Here is a 17,639-nt window from a genome sequence, read left to right on the forward strand (position 1 = left end):
CATTGCACGCCTCTAATCCCAGCACTGAAAAGCAGAGGCAGGTGGATCTGAGTTTGAGACCAGCCTTGGTCTACAGCAAGTTCCAAGGGCTTCACAGAGAAACCCTATTTCAAGGGGAAAAAAATACAAAAAAGCAAAAAAGAAACCAAGTTTTTGGACTGGAGAAATGACTCAGTTTCTAAGAACTTGCTGCACAATTATAAGGGCCAGAGTACTCACACACAAATCTTTTTTAAAAAGAACCCTCAAGTTTTTCTGAGGAGCACAGGAGCTACTACTTAGCACTAAAAATTCCTAAAAATAAAGTCAGGGCTGGTAAGATAGCCCAGTGGGTAAAGCTGCTTGCTACCTAGTGTAATCCTGAGATCCATGAGGTAGGAGAGAATCAATTCCCAAAAGTTGACCTCTGACTTCTACATATGTACCGTGGTACATGTATATGCATGTGCACACACACACACCCCAAATGTAACAAAAAAAAAAAAAAAAAGGCTCAGTAGTTAAGAGCACTTGCTGTTTTTACAGAGAACCTGGGTTCAAGTCCCAGCACCTACATGGTGATTCACAATTGTAACTCCTCTTCTAGGAAACTGGCGGCACCCTCTTCAAGCCTCTGAAAGCATAAGACACACATGTCGTACACACATATGCAGACAAAACACTTATACATAAAATTTGAAAAAATATTGTTACTAAGTCAAAATCTCCACCTTTCCTCTGGAAAACCTTGTATTATATACTTTATATATTATATACATTATATATTATACATATGTATTCTTTTTAAATCACTTCTCATCTCCATAAATGTTTGCTTTCTTTGTGCCCTCCAAACTTTTAACTTACATTTTCATAATAGGAAGAACAAACAGGTGTCTCTAAGCTGGGCTCCAAATCTCCTTGGTAGTCATCATTACTACTTCCCCTTGTCTCATCAAGTTGGTGCCCTTTTCTGAGCCGTATATCTGGCTCTGGAGTCCTGGTGCACCCCAATCGGTGTTTGGCTGGCTCGTTCATGGGATACCAAAGCCTTTCTTACAAAGTGGTCTTTCTTTCTGTCCCTTCTTCTTGGGAGAATGGATTTTTAAGGGATGGTAAGTTGACCCTGTGGAGAGAAAAGTTATACACATGAATAAGGAAAAGACACATAAGCTACATTATTATATATAAAAGCAACAGAAAATCAATCACTAAAAAGAGCAGTATTCTTGAAAACTTATATCCACTGCTATTAAAGATTGCCAAAATCTATCAATCAACGAAAAAAGATGTGTAATATTTCCATTTATGTTAATTATAAATATGTGGCTGTATGAATGTATGCACATAAAATTTTTACTAGGAAGTATTAAAAATCGTGCTCCCAGCAATGAGGCACACATAAAGAAGTCAGGAGTTAACAGAAAGACTACTAACAGTCCAGTATACTCTGCCCCTGTCTTTTTTAACCCTATCATTTTGTTTTCAGTTAAAAGCATACCTAACTGACGTGAGGCATGGTAGTGCACACCTGTAATCATAGCACTCAGAAAACAGAAGCAGGAGGATCTCTGTGAGTTTGAGACATATATATATATATATAAAATCAAGTTCCAGGCCAGCGAGGGAAAGACTGTCTCAAAAACAAACGAACAAACCACCCTAACTGTAAAAACAGTACATTAAGTTTGCATTTTATGCTGTGTTTATATAACTAATTTCATTTAAACAATACAATGACCAGGGTTACTTTTACTTTACAAATGAGAAAACCAAAACTACCACATTTTCTTTTTATTTAATAGGAGAAAAGTCTCTAAATGTATGCAATGCATATAACAGAAACATTTTACACTCAACATGCTATCTGACATGTTTTAGTTGCTCTGGTCTCTGACTAGACTATCATGGAAAGCAAGAAATTCAGGACCAGAGCACAGCCCTTTTATACCTGCAATCCCAGAAGATGCTATGCATTTACATATCTAATAAATGACAGGTATCTCTTTCCGTGGTCTTGAGTGGTGAAACTTTCTTGAATCATCTTTCTCCTAATTAGTCTGTGACAATTTTATCCCCTAGAAGTTCTAGCCTACCAAGCCCTTCCCATAAACATCTGAATTCATAGCACACAAATGCACTAGACAATCAGTTGAATAAAATGGATTACCATAGTTAATTCATCTAGAAGGACAGATCCAGGAACATACTATGCACTGAAATGCTGAGACACGTTCTCACAGGGGAAAGGGAAGAGAACAAAGTGAAAAGGCCTAGACTCCATGAAGAGAAGCAAGACTGTTCTGTGTATGTGTAACCTGTATGTAAGTTATACCTGTATATAAGTAAGTTATACCAATATAGACATACAAACTAAGAACTAGCAAAAGAATCTCTGCACTCACTTGCATTTACTACTGTAGGATTTCTCTAGTCACTTTTAAAGTTCATAAAGCAAGAAGCACAAGGAACTAGAAAAATGGCTCAGCAGTTAAGATCTCTCATTTCTCTGAGGGGAACCAGTTCCAATTCCCAGCATCCANGTGGTGGCTCACAGCAATCTGTAATGCCAGTACCAGAGGATCTGATGCCCTCTTCTGGCTTCAAAGGTACCACACATGAACACAGTGCACACACATGCAAGCAAAATACCCATATACATAAATTATTTTTTTAAAAAAAGACGATACAGACAACTCAGTGGTAAATCACTTGCCTAGATTACCCACAGCCTGAGTAGTGTAAATAAATTGCCCCCAAACACATACACACACACACACACACACACACACTGTAAGCTAACACCAAACCTGCGACTCTATCAATCACACAAAGACAACAGCAAGCTAATAATAAATGACTATTTTTAAGAGAAACAATGCTAATGGTTATATTTATTTATAATTAAGCTATAGTTCCGGCCTCAAAGGTGGAAGGTTGGAAATCTATTGAACAACTCAGCAAGACTGCATCAAAATAAAAGGAAAAAAAAAAAAAAAAAACCTGATGTAGCTCAGTGTTAGAGCTTGGCTATCATGAGCAAGGAAGGCCCTAAATTCAATCCCCAGTATCAAAGCAGGGAGGAGAAGTTGACAGTTCACAACTCTAGTTTATCAGCCCCTGTTAAGAGAAGTGGAAACTGAAGGTCAAAGACAACATATTAAAGTCACTGGGTCAATGAAGAACAAACAAGCTGGCTGTATAACCAGCTCTCTCTCAAACTCCAACACATGCTTTTCAGTACCCAGGAGAATGAAGATGGTGGCGCACTTGGAAAACAACTTGAGCCCTAAAGTCAGCTGGTTTGTATCACAAATAGCTTACATACTCAAGATCTTCATTCTCACTCATCTGACACTGACTGATCCCTATAATCGCAGCATGTGGAAAGCTGAGAACAGAGGATCACAAGTTAGAGGCCAGCTCAGCTGTGTAGTAAGTTCCCAGCCAGCCTGTACTACAGATTTTCAACCTCAAGCTAAACCAAGTAGAATAAAGATTCTTTACAGTCTCCCTGAATGGGGATATAGTGGTCCATACCCCAGTACTCAGGAGGCCAAGGCAAGAGAGAGCTCTCTAGCTGGGCAGGATAGCACATGCCTTTAATCCCATCACTTAGGAAGCAGAGGCAGGAGAATCTCTGTGAGTAAGGCCAACATGCCATATATGAAAGAGTTCTAAGGCATCCAGGACTACAACTCTGTTGAGAGAGAGAAGAGGGGAAAGACAGACATAGACAGACAGAGAGACAGAGATAGAGAACACTAGCTATCTGTAGGTAGTAATGGCCATGGTAANAAGTGCAAACTGTTCACATATGCTGTGTTGGAGGCTGGAGGACTGGTGGGTGGGTATGAGATAACCAAGCTAGACAGACAGGAAGAGGAACAGGGGCTCTGAACTAGTGACCACAAGCTGGGTGGCCTGTGCAAAGCCCTCAAGAAACTTCTCTAAGGCTCTAATGTCCTCTCATACGTTTTTTTCTTCTAATACAGCTAATTGGAACAGACTAGATTATAAGTAATGATGGCTAGCTTCCACCTAGGATATAACCCTAGACCGCCCTATAAGCAAGAAGCTTGAGGTAGCCAAGAAAGACTATAGCTACATCTTGGTAACTGGGACACTCTGCCACTGCACAGCTACAAGCTAACTGTGTGAATGTGAGAACACAGAGAGCTAGGGGAGCNGGGAAAAGGGAAGTAACACTGGTCAAGTGACTAACCGTCAAGATCAAGCTGGGGTTTCAACCATCTCTAACTAGATGGACAGTTCGAGAACAGTGGCATAGCTATTTTCTTGGTTGAGCCAGGGAAGACAAGTACAGTGTGTATGGGCCCTTCATTGGCTCAGCCCAAGATAACTTGGAGAATTCACCAACTTCAGAGACTATTTCAGCCTTTGTCCAGTTTCTCTATAAAATGAAAGGGTTTTCCCCATCTCTTAGAAAATTCTCCCATTCTGCAATAATTTTTAATAAAACTTGAATTCTCATTTGAATACTCCCATAAGAATCTGTTTTTATCATTCACTGGCATGAGACAAAAACACCTGGAGCCACTTTCCCTAGGTCCATCTTTAATGACTTGAGTACCCTACATCATAGGATCTTTGGGTCAGAATAGGAAAGTGTCACATAGGAGCCTTATACAATATGCAAAGAAGCAAAGAAGTCTCAGAAGCAAAAGGCACTTTCTGGCCAACCTAAGACCTGAGTTCGATCTCTGGCACCCATGCAGTGGAGAGACCTGACTCTGAAAGAACTGACTCTATGACTTCTCCATGTGTGCCAAGGCACAGCATACATGGCTCTGGCCCCATCCTCCTGCACAGACACAAGAGATCTAATTTTTAAAACGTGCACATATTTAGAGTGATAGAAGCCAAGTCTCTCATTGCAGAAAAATGTTATTACTAATATTGAAGAAAAAAGTAAAACCTAAAATGAATCCTGTGTTGAACTGGAGCCGACAATATCAGTGGAAATGCAGTTTTTTTCATGTTTTTAAACATTAAGACACATTTTTAGTTTTTGCTACATTTACTTACCTATGGGGGAGAGAGTCATNAAACATGCAAGAATTGGTTCTCTCCTACCATATGGGTTCTTGGGATCAAACTCAAGTTGTCAATTTTGGCAGTGTTCCAGTGCTAGAATAAACACTACTGANCAAAAGCAACTTAGGAAAGGAAATGACTTATTTAAACTTTGCTCATCTTTGATGAAGTCCAGCAGGAACTCAAAGTAGGAACCTGGAGGAAAGGAATGTATTGTGGCATCAGAGCAAGCTTTTCTGTACACATCTGTGTGTCTGTCCTTGCTTTATTCCCTAGCTGTCCCAATCAGGTTTCTAGGACCAAGTAGTGGGGGACGTAGCAGAGATAAATAGATTTCACTAAACTAAGCCTGTCAATCATTAAGCAAACAAACACCTACATAAGAACCCTGGAAGGAAGGTGTAAAAAGTAATCAAACCAGCCACAATATATTACCTAAAGTCCTAATTTCAAAAACAACAACAATAAAAACTTCAAGGAATATTGTGGTAATTTGAATAAAAATTCNCCATAGGCCCATAGTGAGTGGCACACTATTAGGAGATATGGCCTTGTTGAAGGAAGTGTGCCACTGGCAGTGGGCTTTGAGGTTTCAGAAGTTTAAGCCAGGCCCAGTGGCTCGCTCACTCTTCCTGCGGCCTGCCGATCCAGATATAGAACTCTCAGCTACCTCTCCTGCACCGTGTCTGCCTGTGTGCCACCATGCTTTCCACCGTGATGACAATGGACTAAGCCTCTGAACTGTAAGCCAGCCACAATTAAATGTTTTGTCAGAGATGCCATGGTTGGGGCTGGAGAGATGGCTCAGTGGTCAAGAGCACTGACTGCTCTTCCAGAGGTCCTGAGTTCAATTTCCAGCAACCACATGGTGGCTCACAACCATCAGTAATGGGATCTCTGAAAAGCCCTCTTCTGGTGTGTCTGAAGACAGCGATAGTATACTCACATATATAAAAAATAAATCTTAAAAAAAAAAAGAATTGCCANAGTCATGGTGTCTCTTTACACCAATAGAAACTCTAAGACAAATACACATTAATAAAGTTTAGCCCACATCGGTTGTAAGAATACACCTCTCCAAAGGCATGGCAAACAAAAAACAAAACAAAAACCCTCTTGGAACCAGAAGCAGCCCTCACCACAAACCAAAGCTGCCAGTACCTTAATCTTGGACTTCTTTGCTATGAGAACTATGAGACAATAAAATTCTATTCTCTACTCAATCTAAAGTACTTTGTCATAGCAACACAAAACCGATTAAGACATAAATTTAACTTCTACTGTATTATAAACACACTGCTACAAAGCTCCCCACCTCACTCACTACTTTAGATCTCTGAAGTCACAAAGTCTATCTCTGAGGGTAGGAACATAACTAAAAACATAACTCAGTTGGGAGAGCACTTGCCTAACATATACCAAGTCCTGGGCTCCATCTCTTAATCACCACATAAACTGGGTGCAGTGACACTGCCTATAACCCTAGCACTTGGAAGGCAGAAGCAGGATCAGAAATTCAGATACATCCTCAGCTTGGGCTATAAAGCCTGTCTAAATAAAACAGCTGTATGAGTAGATGTAAATGTATGCTATGACATTGTGTAGCATTAATGTATATAATTATTTTACTCCTTCATTTTGTAATCCTATAAAGCAGATGAATTATATAAAGAAAGCAACTGCTACATGTTAATAAACTCTAGTGATTTACTCAATTTAATTGTATTATTTGAATTTTCTTTATTTCCTTTTTACAAAGTTATTTGTTAAAAACATTCATACATAGTATTACCATAGTGCTTCTACATTTAACACAAACCATTTTCATTTTCTTTACTTAGCTCCAAGCTACCAGCCAGTAGCTCACTTCCACATAAAGGACTCTCCTTTGCAATTTTTGGTTGGCTGGCTGGCTGGCTGGTTTGGTTTTGGTTGTGGGAAAACTGCAAATTAAGGTTGAAGTCCACCATGACAGGATAGCCTCTGGAATCGGGGCAATAGAGAAGACCCCCTTCACTAGTATAGCTTCTCTTTGTCTGACCTTGTCTGGGAGTCTAAGCCCCCACTTAAGCCTCTACCTATAGAATGTCTTGTAGTCTCAATTAGATTACAGGATCAATTTCCTCTTTCCTCATTAGAACCTGTTCAGCCAGCAACTGAGATTCACTGAAATGCTCCCAAATGCTAACAAGGCCTTCCGGTGCCCTAAGTCCTCAGCCAGTGACCTTTGCCCATCCTGGATGTTCCTACCGTCAGTCCCCCCCAAACTTGACAAAGCTTGAATCACCCTAAGTAAAGTTGATCTGCCTCCTGACAGCTGGTCCTGGTGTGGTTAGTCACCCTACTTACTCACAGGGCTTCTAAACACTCCCCACCCCACATCTTGTCTCTGCTTCCAATGCTCTTGTGGACAATATTTGGCTGTCTGACAATCCACAAGGGCAGGGAGACCCACATTTGGTTTTTCATGCCAGGGTTTCTCTGTGTAGCCCTGGCTATACTGGCACTTATTCTCTACAGCAAGCTGGCCTCAGAGAGAGATCCACTTGCCTCTGCCTCCCAAGTGCTGTGATTAAAAGTGTGTGCCACCACAGCCTAGCCACACTGGNATTTCTTATAGGACAGATCTCATGGAAATGAACTTTCTCAGCTACTGTTTCTCCAAAATTGCCTTTATTTATTTTTTACTTTTGATGGATACAGTGAACCCAGGTTCAATTCCCAGACCCACATGGCAGCTCACAACTGTCTGTTAACTCCAGTTACAGTGGATCCCACACCCTCACAACGCAGACAAAACACCAATGCACATTAAAAAAAAAAAAAAAACTCACTTTTAAAAAGAAAGAAATCTGCATTTAGCAAAAACTCCTTGCCAGGCCCTCTTGTCCTGCTACTTCCAAGNTGTCCTGGTTTCCAAGGGTTTGGGTNAGTGTCTCAGGCTGCATCTCCTTTAGTTTATGTTACTTTCAACTAATTAACCTTAGTAATTTTACAGACTCAACTCTTAGGTCAAATTAGAAAATTATCCTATCATTGTTTACTTAAAATAATCTCTTTGTCCTTTTCTTTCCTCCCTCCNGAACTCACATAATGTACTGATTAGATGCTGGATAGCACCCCTCAAGTTCTTTAGGCACTGTTCACTTTTAATTTGTCTTCTAAATGAGGCTAAATGCCATTTCTTCAAGTTTACCAAATCTTCTGCCTGTTCAAATCTAAACTGTTTAATTTTTGAAGGGCCCTATGGGCTTGGTTTGTTGGATTTTGGTTTCTTTTGGTTTTGGTTTTGTTTTTTTAAAGCAGCAGGTGGTACTATTTCAGAAGGCTACAGAAGCTTCAAGAGATGAGGCCTGGTTGGTAGAAGTAGGGCACTAGGACCTTTGAAAGTTANAGCCCAACTTGGTTTCCATCTGACCTCTACTTCCTGATCCATCAACACAGGAAGCGGCAGTCAAGAGCATGTTCCTGATAACCACAGGCAGAGAGCGATTGTGCCATACCTTCCCTACCACAAACGNATGGTTTCCTTTTACCAGTGGTTCTCAACCTTCCTAATGCCAGAGACCCTTGAATACAGTACCTCATGTTGTGGTGTATAGGGGTGGTTCTGACGCTAAGGTCCTGTTCCCCAACTGGTTCTTGATCCATCAATAGAGATGCTAGGGGCCAATGAGCTGAGCAGAATAGGTGGGATATCTGGGTTCCTGCAGGCAAACTAGCAGACACAGGGGAGGGAGGAGAAATTTCACCATGCTTCAGAGGGAGAAAAGGTGACCCGCTATGTGAGTTTTCTGTTGAAGTGACCAATGGCCACTCTATCCGATTATGTCTGGGTGGCAGAGGGGGTTTAGCAGTGCCCAGTCGTTGAGTTAGCAAAGGCATTTTAAGATTAACTGGGGTGTATGGGTGTGTGTGTGTGTGTGTGTGTGTGTGTGTGTGTGTGTGGCAAGCAAGGGAATCTGGGTGGAGGCTAGTAGTGCAGTCTGCCCTGAGCTTATAGGTTAGCAAAAACTATACACTACAATGGTGACCCCAACGATAAAATTATTTTTGTTGNTACTTTGTAACTGTAATTTTACTAATGTTATGAATCATAGTGGAAATATTTTTGGAGACAGAGGTTTGCCAAAGGGGTCTCAGCCCACAGGTTGAAAACCACTGTAACTGTAAGCCAAAATAGACCTATCCTTAACATAGTTTGTCTGGTGTCTTGTCACAGTTACAAGGAAAGCAAAGTAATACATTAACAATGGCCTCCTCAATTCAGTTACTATACTGTTCAATTTCAGAATTTGTTTGACTCCTTGTATTACTCCCACTTCTTTGTTCATATATCATGTCTGTTAGTTACTTCTCCATGGTTTTCATTTAGCTCCCCAATGAAATTTAAGATGGGTAAACTGCGCCTACTGTCTGGTTCAGTGCCTCCTTGGGGACAGTTTCTGAGATTTATCTGGTTCCTTTGAATAAGCCCTATTTCCCTGATTCTGTGGTTTGGGATTTTTGGTGGTGGTGGTGGTGGTGGTGGTGGTTTTTGTTTTTGTCATCAAAAATTTGGTGCCAAAGCAGGGAGTGGTGGTACCTCCACTTACATGTGCATAAAACCACACAGACACATACATACATGTAACATTTAAAAATATATCTTTAGTCAGATGTGGTGGCATAGTCCTTTAATGCCAGGACTTGGGAGGCAGAGTCAAGCAGGTGGATGCCCTTCACTGCCCATCTCTAAAATAAATAAAAATAAAATAGGGTAGGGAGAAACATTTTCTTCACTGGTATAACCTTGGTAAGCCAATGCTCACCCACACTCCTGTAAAAATCCTAATGAAGCTCACTAGTTCATACCACCCCCTGACATGAAAGTATAAGAGNTATAGTTACGAAGAGGATTAATGGAAGGGCAAAGGGAACAACAGTGTGAGGTAAATATGATCAAAATGCACTATGGACATAAATGAAGATGCCACAGCAAAACCCATATGACCAATAGACGTTACTTTTAAAGTTAAAAAATTAAGATTAGCTGTGGCAGTTCACACCAGTAACCTCAGAACTGAGGAGGTTGAGGCTGAAAGCCTGCCATCCGTCTGAGGCCAGACAGGGCTACAATTGGGAATTTAGGCTATGACCACACATCAAGGTCATATCTCAAAAAAGAAACAGCCAACCAGACACCAAAAAAAAGTCTTGATAATTCCTAAAAGTTACTCTCACTCATTTCTCTTTTGTAAATTTCATTCTCTTCCTTATATCCCCATAGGTAGATAAAAACACAGACAGAGGTAAAAACAGGAGGACTAGAAATCCCAGGTCATCCTTAGCAATTTAAGAAGTATACATGAGGGCCGGGCGTGGTGGCGCACGCCTTTAATCCCAGCACTTGGGAGGCAGAGGCAGGNGGATTTCTGAGTTCGAGGCCAGCCTGGTCTACAGAGTGAGTTCCAGGACAGCCAGGGCTACACAGAGAAACCCTGTCTCGAAAAACCCAGATGGATGGATAGATGGATGGATGGATGGATGGATGGATGGATGGATGGATGGATGGATGGATGGATGGATGGATGGATGGATGGATGGATGGATGGATCAATAGATGGATGGATGGATGGATGGATGGATGGATCATCTGTTCACTATTCTTTTGATCCCTACAATCTTTGTCATTCATTCACTCATTCATACATCTGAAGCAGTATCTCATGTAACCCAGTCTGATCCTGAATCTACTATGTACCTGTAGCTTTTGATCCTCCTACCTCCATATTCTCAGTGTTGGGGTTACAGGCATTTGCCAACAGGATCAGTTCTCACACCAATCTTATCAGCATCATGATCTAGAAACAGACCTGGGCTTGTAATTAATTAGGCCTCTCTTATCATTTACCTCTCCAGTAAAATGTCTCCTTTTGGGCAAAAGAACTTTTACCTAAATACCTCACTCCTTTTAACAATTGAACTAATACTTCATGCTGTTTCATGTCTTCATAGCCCTTACCACTCTTCTGGGACTATTTATTTAGGTTTTCTGTTTAGGTTTTTGAGCTAAGGCCTCATGAAACCCAGGTTGGCTCATATGTCCACGTTAGTGTGTCAGTCAGTCCACACACCCCTGCTCCCCCTCCCCATGGGTACTGAAAATCAAACCCAGACCTCTAGAATAGCAGCAGCAAGTATTCTTAACTCCCAAGCCATCTCTCCAACCTCTATGACTATATTTAGAAAAAAAAACAAAAAGCCTTTGAAGTGGTCATTAAAGCTAAATGAAGTAATAAGAGCAGGACCCTGGGCTGGATGTGGTAGATAGGCCTGTAATTCCAGTATTTGGGAGGCAGTTCGAAACCAGCCTGGGCTACNAAGCTAAAATCTGTCTCCTGGGAGATGGGGTGGGAGTGGGGATGAGGGTGCCCGCTCTAATTCAATCTGTCTTATAAGAGAGAGATATCAGGGATGCATGCCCAGGATAAAGAGAAGCATAGCCTGTCTGCTGACATTTTAAACTTGGAATTCTGGACTAGAGAACTCAGTAAACCAATTTGTTGTTTGAGCCATCCAGTATGTGGTTATTTCATTGGCGGCCCTAACAACTTACATACCTGGCTTTTAAACCGAATAGCAAGCACACTGCTAAGTATTTTCTTTTTTCTTGTTTGTTTTTCGAGCCAGGGTTTCTCTGTGGAGCCCTGGCTGTACAAGAACTTGCTCTACAGACCAGGCTGAACTAACTCAGATTTCCACCTGCCTCTGCCTGGATTAAATGTGCTGGGATTAAGAACAAACCTGGCTCAAGTATTTTCTATATTCTTATAAGTGACCTAAATTCCCAACCCCAAGGACCTAATTTCTAACGCAGTAAGTATACATATATACAAGTTGCAATTTCATACATTTTGTCTAACTGCCTACAATCCAACCGAGTACTTATATTTTCTATTTTAAACCTTAGACATCACAACTCTTAACAATTTCCAATACACAATCTGTTAACACTTGCAGGACTAAACACATTTCTATATTCTCAGCACTCTTGTGACAGAATTGGGGTTTAAAGTCAACCTGGATTACATACCGAGTTAAAAGCCAACCAGAAATACATCGCCAGTCCCTGCCTCAGGGGAAAAACATTTGCACAGTGGTTATCTAGCATGCCTGAGGCCCTGGACTCATCTAGCAATACATACATACCAAGAACAACAACCTGCCAAAGGTCATAGATACAGGGTCAGGAAGTCTTGATGAGCAAGTTCAATGCAGCTTTGGGGTTTTGTTTTTTAACTTTTTATTAATTTATTTATTTGTAAGAGTATATGTGGACAACTTGTAGGAGTTGGTTCTCTCCTTCTGACCATGTTAGTCCTGGGGCTCAAATTCAGGTCATCAGGCTTGGCAGCAAATGCCTTCATCTGAAGAGCCAGCTCGATGATATTATAGGAAAAAGCCGGGTGTGCATGCCTTTAATCGCACTTGGGAGGCAGAGGCAGGCGGATTTCTGAGTTCGAGGCCAGCCTGGTCTACAGAGTGAGTTCCAGGACAGCCAGGTCTACATAGAGAAACCCTGTCTCGAAAAAAAAAAAAAAAAAATTACAGGAAAAAAACAGAATCATTCTAATTGTTTTTGATGGCCATACACACACTTGGCCAAGGTCTCCACTGTCAGGAGCCATCATAGGACAAAGTAATAACTAGCAGATGATCTTCCTGAGATGACTTCACCTTGGATTAAAAAACTATGACAAAGCTCCCACAGGCAAGGCCCAGGAGAAAATCATTTTAGGAAAGATTCCTGCTATTAATATACTTTTTCTGTTATTATTAATAATATATAACAAATCACTAGGTATTAGCCCACCCTTTTGAGCAGATCTCTGCAGAACAACGAAGATGTACTGTCTTCGTTGCTATATAGACAAATAGATGACTTCTTAATTCTTAATAATAATCCTTGAAGAATTCCTAAGATTATATCAGTATTTATTAAGTTATTTTATAGTGGGACTGCTATTAGGTCCTTTCTGATAGTCAAAACTGCAATGAGAACTCTGCCAGTCTTTAGCATTTAATTGCCTCTTAGATGGTAACCAGACTTTCTCCTACTCAGAGCACATTCCAAGAGGTTGTAAAACCATTAACCAAAGGTCATAAAAAGGGAATTAACGATTTATTATAGGTGCTAGGACAGAAGATAAAATATTGACTGGGTTTATCTATACAAAACTTCACTAATGACTTAGTTATGTTTTCTAACTCTCCATGAACCTGTGGAGCTATGACAGGTGATGAATGTTTAGCTAGATAATCACTCCTAATGGAATTGGGAGAATACAAGGCCAGGCCTAGGCTACAAAATAGACTCTGTGTCAGGGTCAAAATAATAAAGCACAGTAAGAACAGCAGCAGCTGGAGATGTAGCCCAGTGGCAGAGTCCTGGGTTCAATTCCCACTACCACCAAAACAAGCACATAAACAAGGTATATGACAACTTACTTATATAGAAAAAAATCCATATGATTTTTAAAGAGCTGCTGTAAGTCAACATAGCATCACCTGCTGAGCCCCCAAGTGCTATTTCACATGCAGAAGCACAGTTCCACACCACAGCCACGATAGGAAAAATTCAATGTGGAGAAACCAAGTTACAACCAAACAAGCCCAGCAAAGAACGGAGCTCCTGACACTGAGAGCTGGTTGGACACTGCTGCCTCAGATCATCTAGGTACCTGTCCTCAAAAGCTGACCACCTGCCTTCCTACAATTATGGTTTCAATACAGACCTTGTAGCAATGTTTTAAAAGCTATGGTCTCACTGAAGAATCCTACCAATGATAAAATTTGCTAGATGCCTTAATGAGTTTCTAAAATTGTATATACTCTTATCAGGACTGAGTTGAAGAATCTAAGTGTAAAACATAAGAACAGCGTGGATAAAAATGCAATTTCATGTATGTCATGTTACGCCCATAGTGTGGCTGCAGCTAAGATCTCCGGATGTTAGTTACCATGAGTGCATGTTTTTCTAAAGTCACTAAGCCATTTGTTGCTGCCCTGACCTTTCCTTTTTCTTTAAATGAGACAGTCTTGCAACTGAGGCCAAGCTAGCCTAGAACTCAAGTTCATGGGCTAACTTACCCTTCCGAGTGCTCAGATCACAGGTAGGAAACAATACTCAGAATTCACTGCTTTGATTTCTTCCTAGGGTAACAGGACCAAACCTCCAAAGCTAAGGCTAAAGGAGTAACAGACCTTAGCACAATATGCCATGGCAAGAGAGGTAACAAATACAAAGCTGAAAAGATTAACATATCCAAAAAACAAAGAAAAAAATGTTTTAATTTTTTAGCTATTCACATAATTTATGATCCCCAAAGCTTTGCCCAAAGTGACTGAAGCAACTAAAAAAGTCTATGGAAAGATTCTTCTTTTGTTGTTTTTGGTTTTAAAGAACATGAGGGTTTAGAACAGGTTTTTGGATTTTTTTTTGGGGGGGTGGGGGGGTTAGGGTTGTTTTATACTTTGAGTTTATGTGTATGTGTACGTGTGCCATTGTGTACATATAAAAATTATAGACCAACATATTTAAGTAGGTTTTCTCCTTCTACCATCTTCTTAAANCAAGAACATAAGTATTCACTTATTTGCATGTATGTGTGTACATAGGTAGGTGAGTGCATGCATGCATGTGTGGTGGGGCAGGGGTAAGGGTAAGGGTTGGGGCTGTGTGTCATATGCCAGAGGTCAACCTCAGGTGACAACCTCAGGCATCATTCTTTAGAATAGAAGCTTTCCATCTTGGTTTTGGAAACAGGATTTCTCCCTGTACTTGACAACTATGCTAGAATGGCTGGCCAGTAAGCCCCACTGATCTACCTGTCTTAAGTCACCATACCCAGCTACTTTACATGGGTTCTGGAGATTAGACTCAGGCCACTGGGCTTACATGGAAAGCATTTTCCTGAACTGAATCGATAACAACATGCCTCCACCCCATTTTTGGTTTTTGAGACAGGGTCTCATGAATCCCAGTCTGGCCCTGACCATCACTATGAAGCCAGAAGATGACTTTAAATTCCTGGTCCCTCGGCTTCCACCTCCCAAGAGCTGGGGCTGTAGCACCACACGCAGCCTCTAAGGAGTCAAAAAGGAAGATAAAGAACTAGGGAACTCATCACCAGAGAGGTGGGAATTCATAAACTTTCCAACTTCTATGTCTTAGGACAAAAAGGCCTCTGCAAACACAAAGTTAACAAACACCTCTGTTTGCTTCATAAACATTTCATCGCCTAGTAATAATCAGTCACTGTTTATGACTATGACCAACCATGTTATAGACAAGAATTCTGACACCTGGACACAGCCCCACACACCTATGATCAAAGCATTTAGAAGGGCCAGGGAAAACGATTAAGAGTCCAAAGGCCAGCTTGGGCTATATGGCCAGACTCTTGTCTCAGAAAAAGGAAAAAAAAAAAAAAAAGAGTGGTTGGGGGGCAGACCTAACAGTAGTAATCAAAGTTACATAAAAAGAAAAAGAAAAAGAACAAGAACAAGAACAAGAATAAGAAAAAGAAAAAGGTAGCAGGGCCAGCCAAGTGAGCTCCCGGAGCCCATAACTAACTTCAGCTCTAGGGGATCTAATGCCCTCTTCTGGACTCCATGGACACCTGCACTCACTCATGCACAAACACTCAAAGACAAACACACACACACACACACACTCTTTTAAGTAGCATACAAATCGACATTCAATATCAGCCACTTACATAAAAAGTATTACCAAGAGGGTAATCCAAAATAACCTAAGTGATATAATTCCAAATAATTTTTACTGTCTTTTGTATTTCCTGACTCATTTTAAGTTTGTACATTGAATATACTTCCCACTCACAACACTTCTGAGACAGGGTCTCAAATTATAACCCATGCTGGTCTTAAAACTCACAGGCCTGCCTTGGCCTCCCAAGTACTGGGATTACAGGAAAGTACCACAGCCAGGTCAGACATACTGACTGTTTTCTTTCTCTATTGAAAGCTAATAAAAATTTTTAGGCTTTACAGTCCATGAGTCTTTAAGACAACTATGAAACAACTCAACTTTGTACCCCAACAGCAAATCACANGTTATAACCTAAACAACTGCATCTGACTATGTCCCAGTTAAACTTGATTTACAACAGGCAGCAGGTAGGACTTGACCTGTAGACTGTGAAGTTTGTCAACTTCTGAATAAAGGAAATAAAAGTTTTAGTTTTATTGTTTTAAACAAAACATGACTTACACTGAGTACACTACATAACGATATTACTCATGGGAAATTTTTTTCATTTGTTTTTAAGTTTGGACAATGAACTCAAGGATGGAAAAACACGCTCTTTACGCTCCGGAAATCTTACTCTCATCCACAGAAGATAAAATCTGCTAAGTAGCCCAAAGCCTGAAACATAAACTGGTGGGTAGCCAGTTACAGACAGACTGGGAAAGTATCTTTCATATTTAATTTGAATTTCTCGAAAAAAATTTATAATTTACCATCAATCTGCTGAAGCCTACAGGTGGAAGTCCCTGCTGCTAAAATAGTTTACAATTNGTTCACAATCAGCACTGTGACAAATTTCAAAGAATGAAGAATTCTATTCTACAAGCAGTGTACAAATGAGCAGGATGTGTGACAAGATCTTNGAGTGGCCTGTGGTAAGAAGACACTTGAAACTTAAGAACTGACAAACACAATTCCCCCTTTAAAAAAATTAAGGTTCTGCGCTTCATTTTTTGAGTTGTATTGGTGGTGCACATCCTTAATCCCAGCCCAAGGGAGGCAGAAACTGGTAGATTTCTNAGTTCAAGGCCAGCCTAATCTACATGAGTTCCAGGACAGCCAGGGCTACATACTGAGACCATGTTTAAGGGAGGGCGGGCTTTGAGTAGAGCATCTGTCCATACCAGGATTCTGGACTCATAGGTAAGATTTAAAAATTAAACCTTGCCTGAACTACATAGATCCTGCCTGTCTTTACAACATGGTAGGTGATTCATGCCAACACACAGAAGGCTGAAGCAGGATTCTTGTTAAGTTTGAAGCAAATAAATGTTTGGGCTACAGAGTGAGACCTGCACACCCTCACCCACAAACAAACAAAACAAATACACTTAGTTGGGAAGTGTTTTATGAACAAATAATTTTTAAAATCCTAAAAGACTGCAGTATTTTTACCTTGTTCCTTGGGGAGCAGGGGTAGGTATTCTGCTTTGGGAAAACACAATGTACACAGCAACACAAGAATTACAGGCAGTCAAGTGAGATGGAAAAGAGAGTATGCTTGTGCCAGGCAAATTTTTAAGACCTTGCCGCCTGAGTTCGATACCCGGAACCACATAAACACAAATGATGATCAACTCTTACCAAGTTGTTCTCTAACCTCCACANGTGTGCCATGAACACAGGAGTCACACAGAAACACACCATAATAAACTGGATAATTTTAATTTTTTTAAGTTTTTTTTCTTTAAATGAGACAACCAGAGTAAAACATAAATGCAACTAAAAGATCATTTCCACTAAAATACTAAAACCACCAATGAAGCATTGTACCTACCAAATCCCA

The 17,639-nt window shown here is 40.6% G+C and overlaps 1 long non-coding RNA gene across 2 annotated transcripts in view; it reads right to left on the minus strand.

Moving 5' to 3' along the window:
- Positions 1–554: 554 nt before the first annotated feature.
- LOC115031301 overlaps positions 555–17,639 on the minus strand; it is a 49,830-nt gene continuing 32,745 nt past the window's right edge. The window contains exons 3-4 of one of the 2 annotated variants that reach the window (XR_003836914.1): positions 847–1,105; positions 555–613 (exon numbers count right to left, since the gene is read on the minus strand). This is a non-coding gene — a long non-coding RNA (uncharacterized LOC115031301). The remainder of the gene's footprint in view (positions 614–846; positions 1,106–17,639) is intronic. The other variant, XR_003836913.1, reaches the window with a different exon arrangement.

Source organism: Mus caroli, chromosome 6, assembly GCF_900094665.2.
Source record: "Mus caroli chromosome 6, CAROLI_EIJ_v1.1, whole genome shotgun sequence".
NCBI classification, from domain to species: Eukaryota; Metazoa; Chordata; class Mammalia; order Rodentia; family Muridae; genus Mus; species Mus caroli.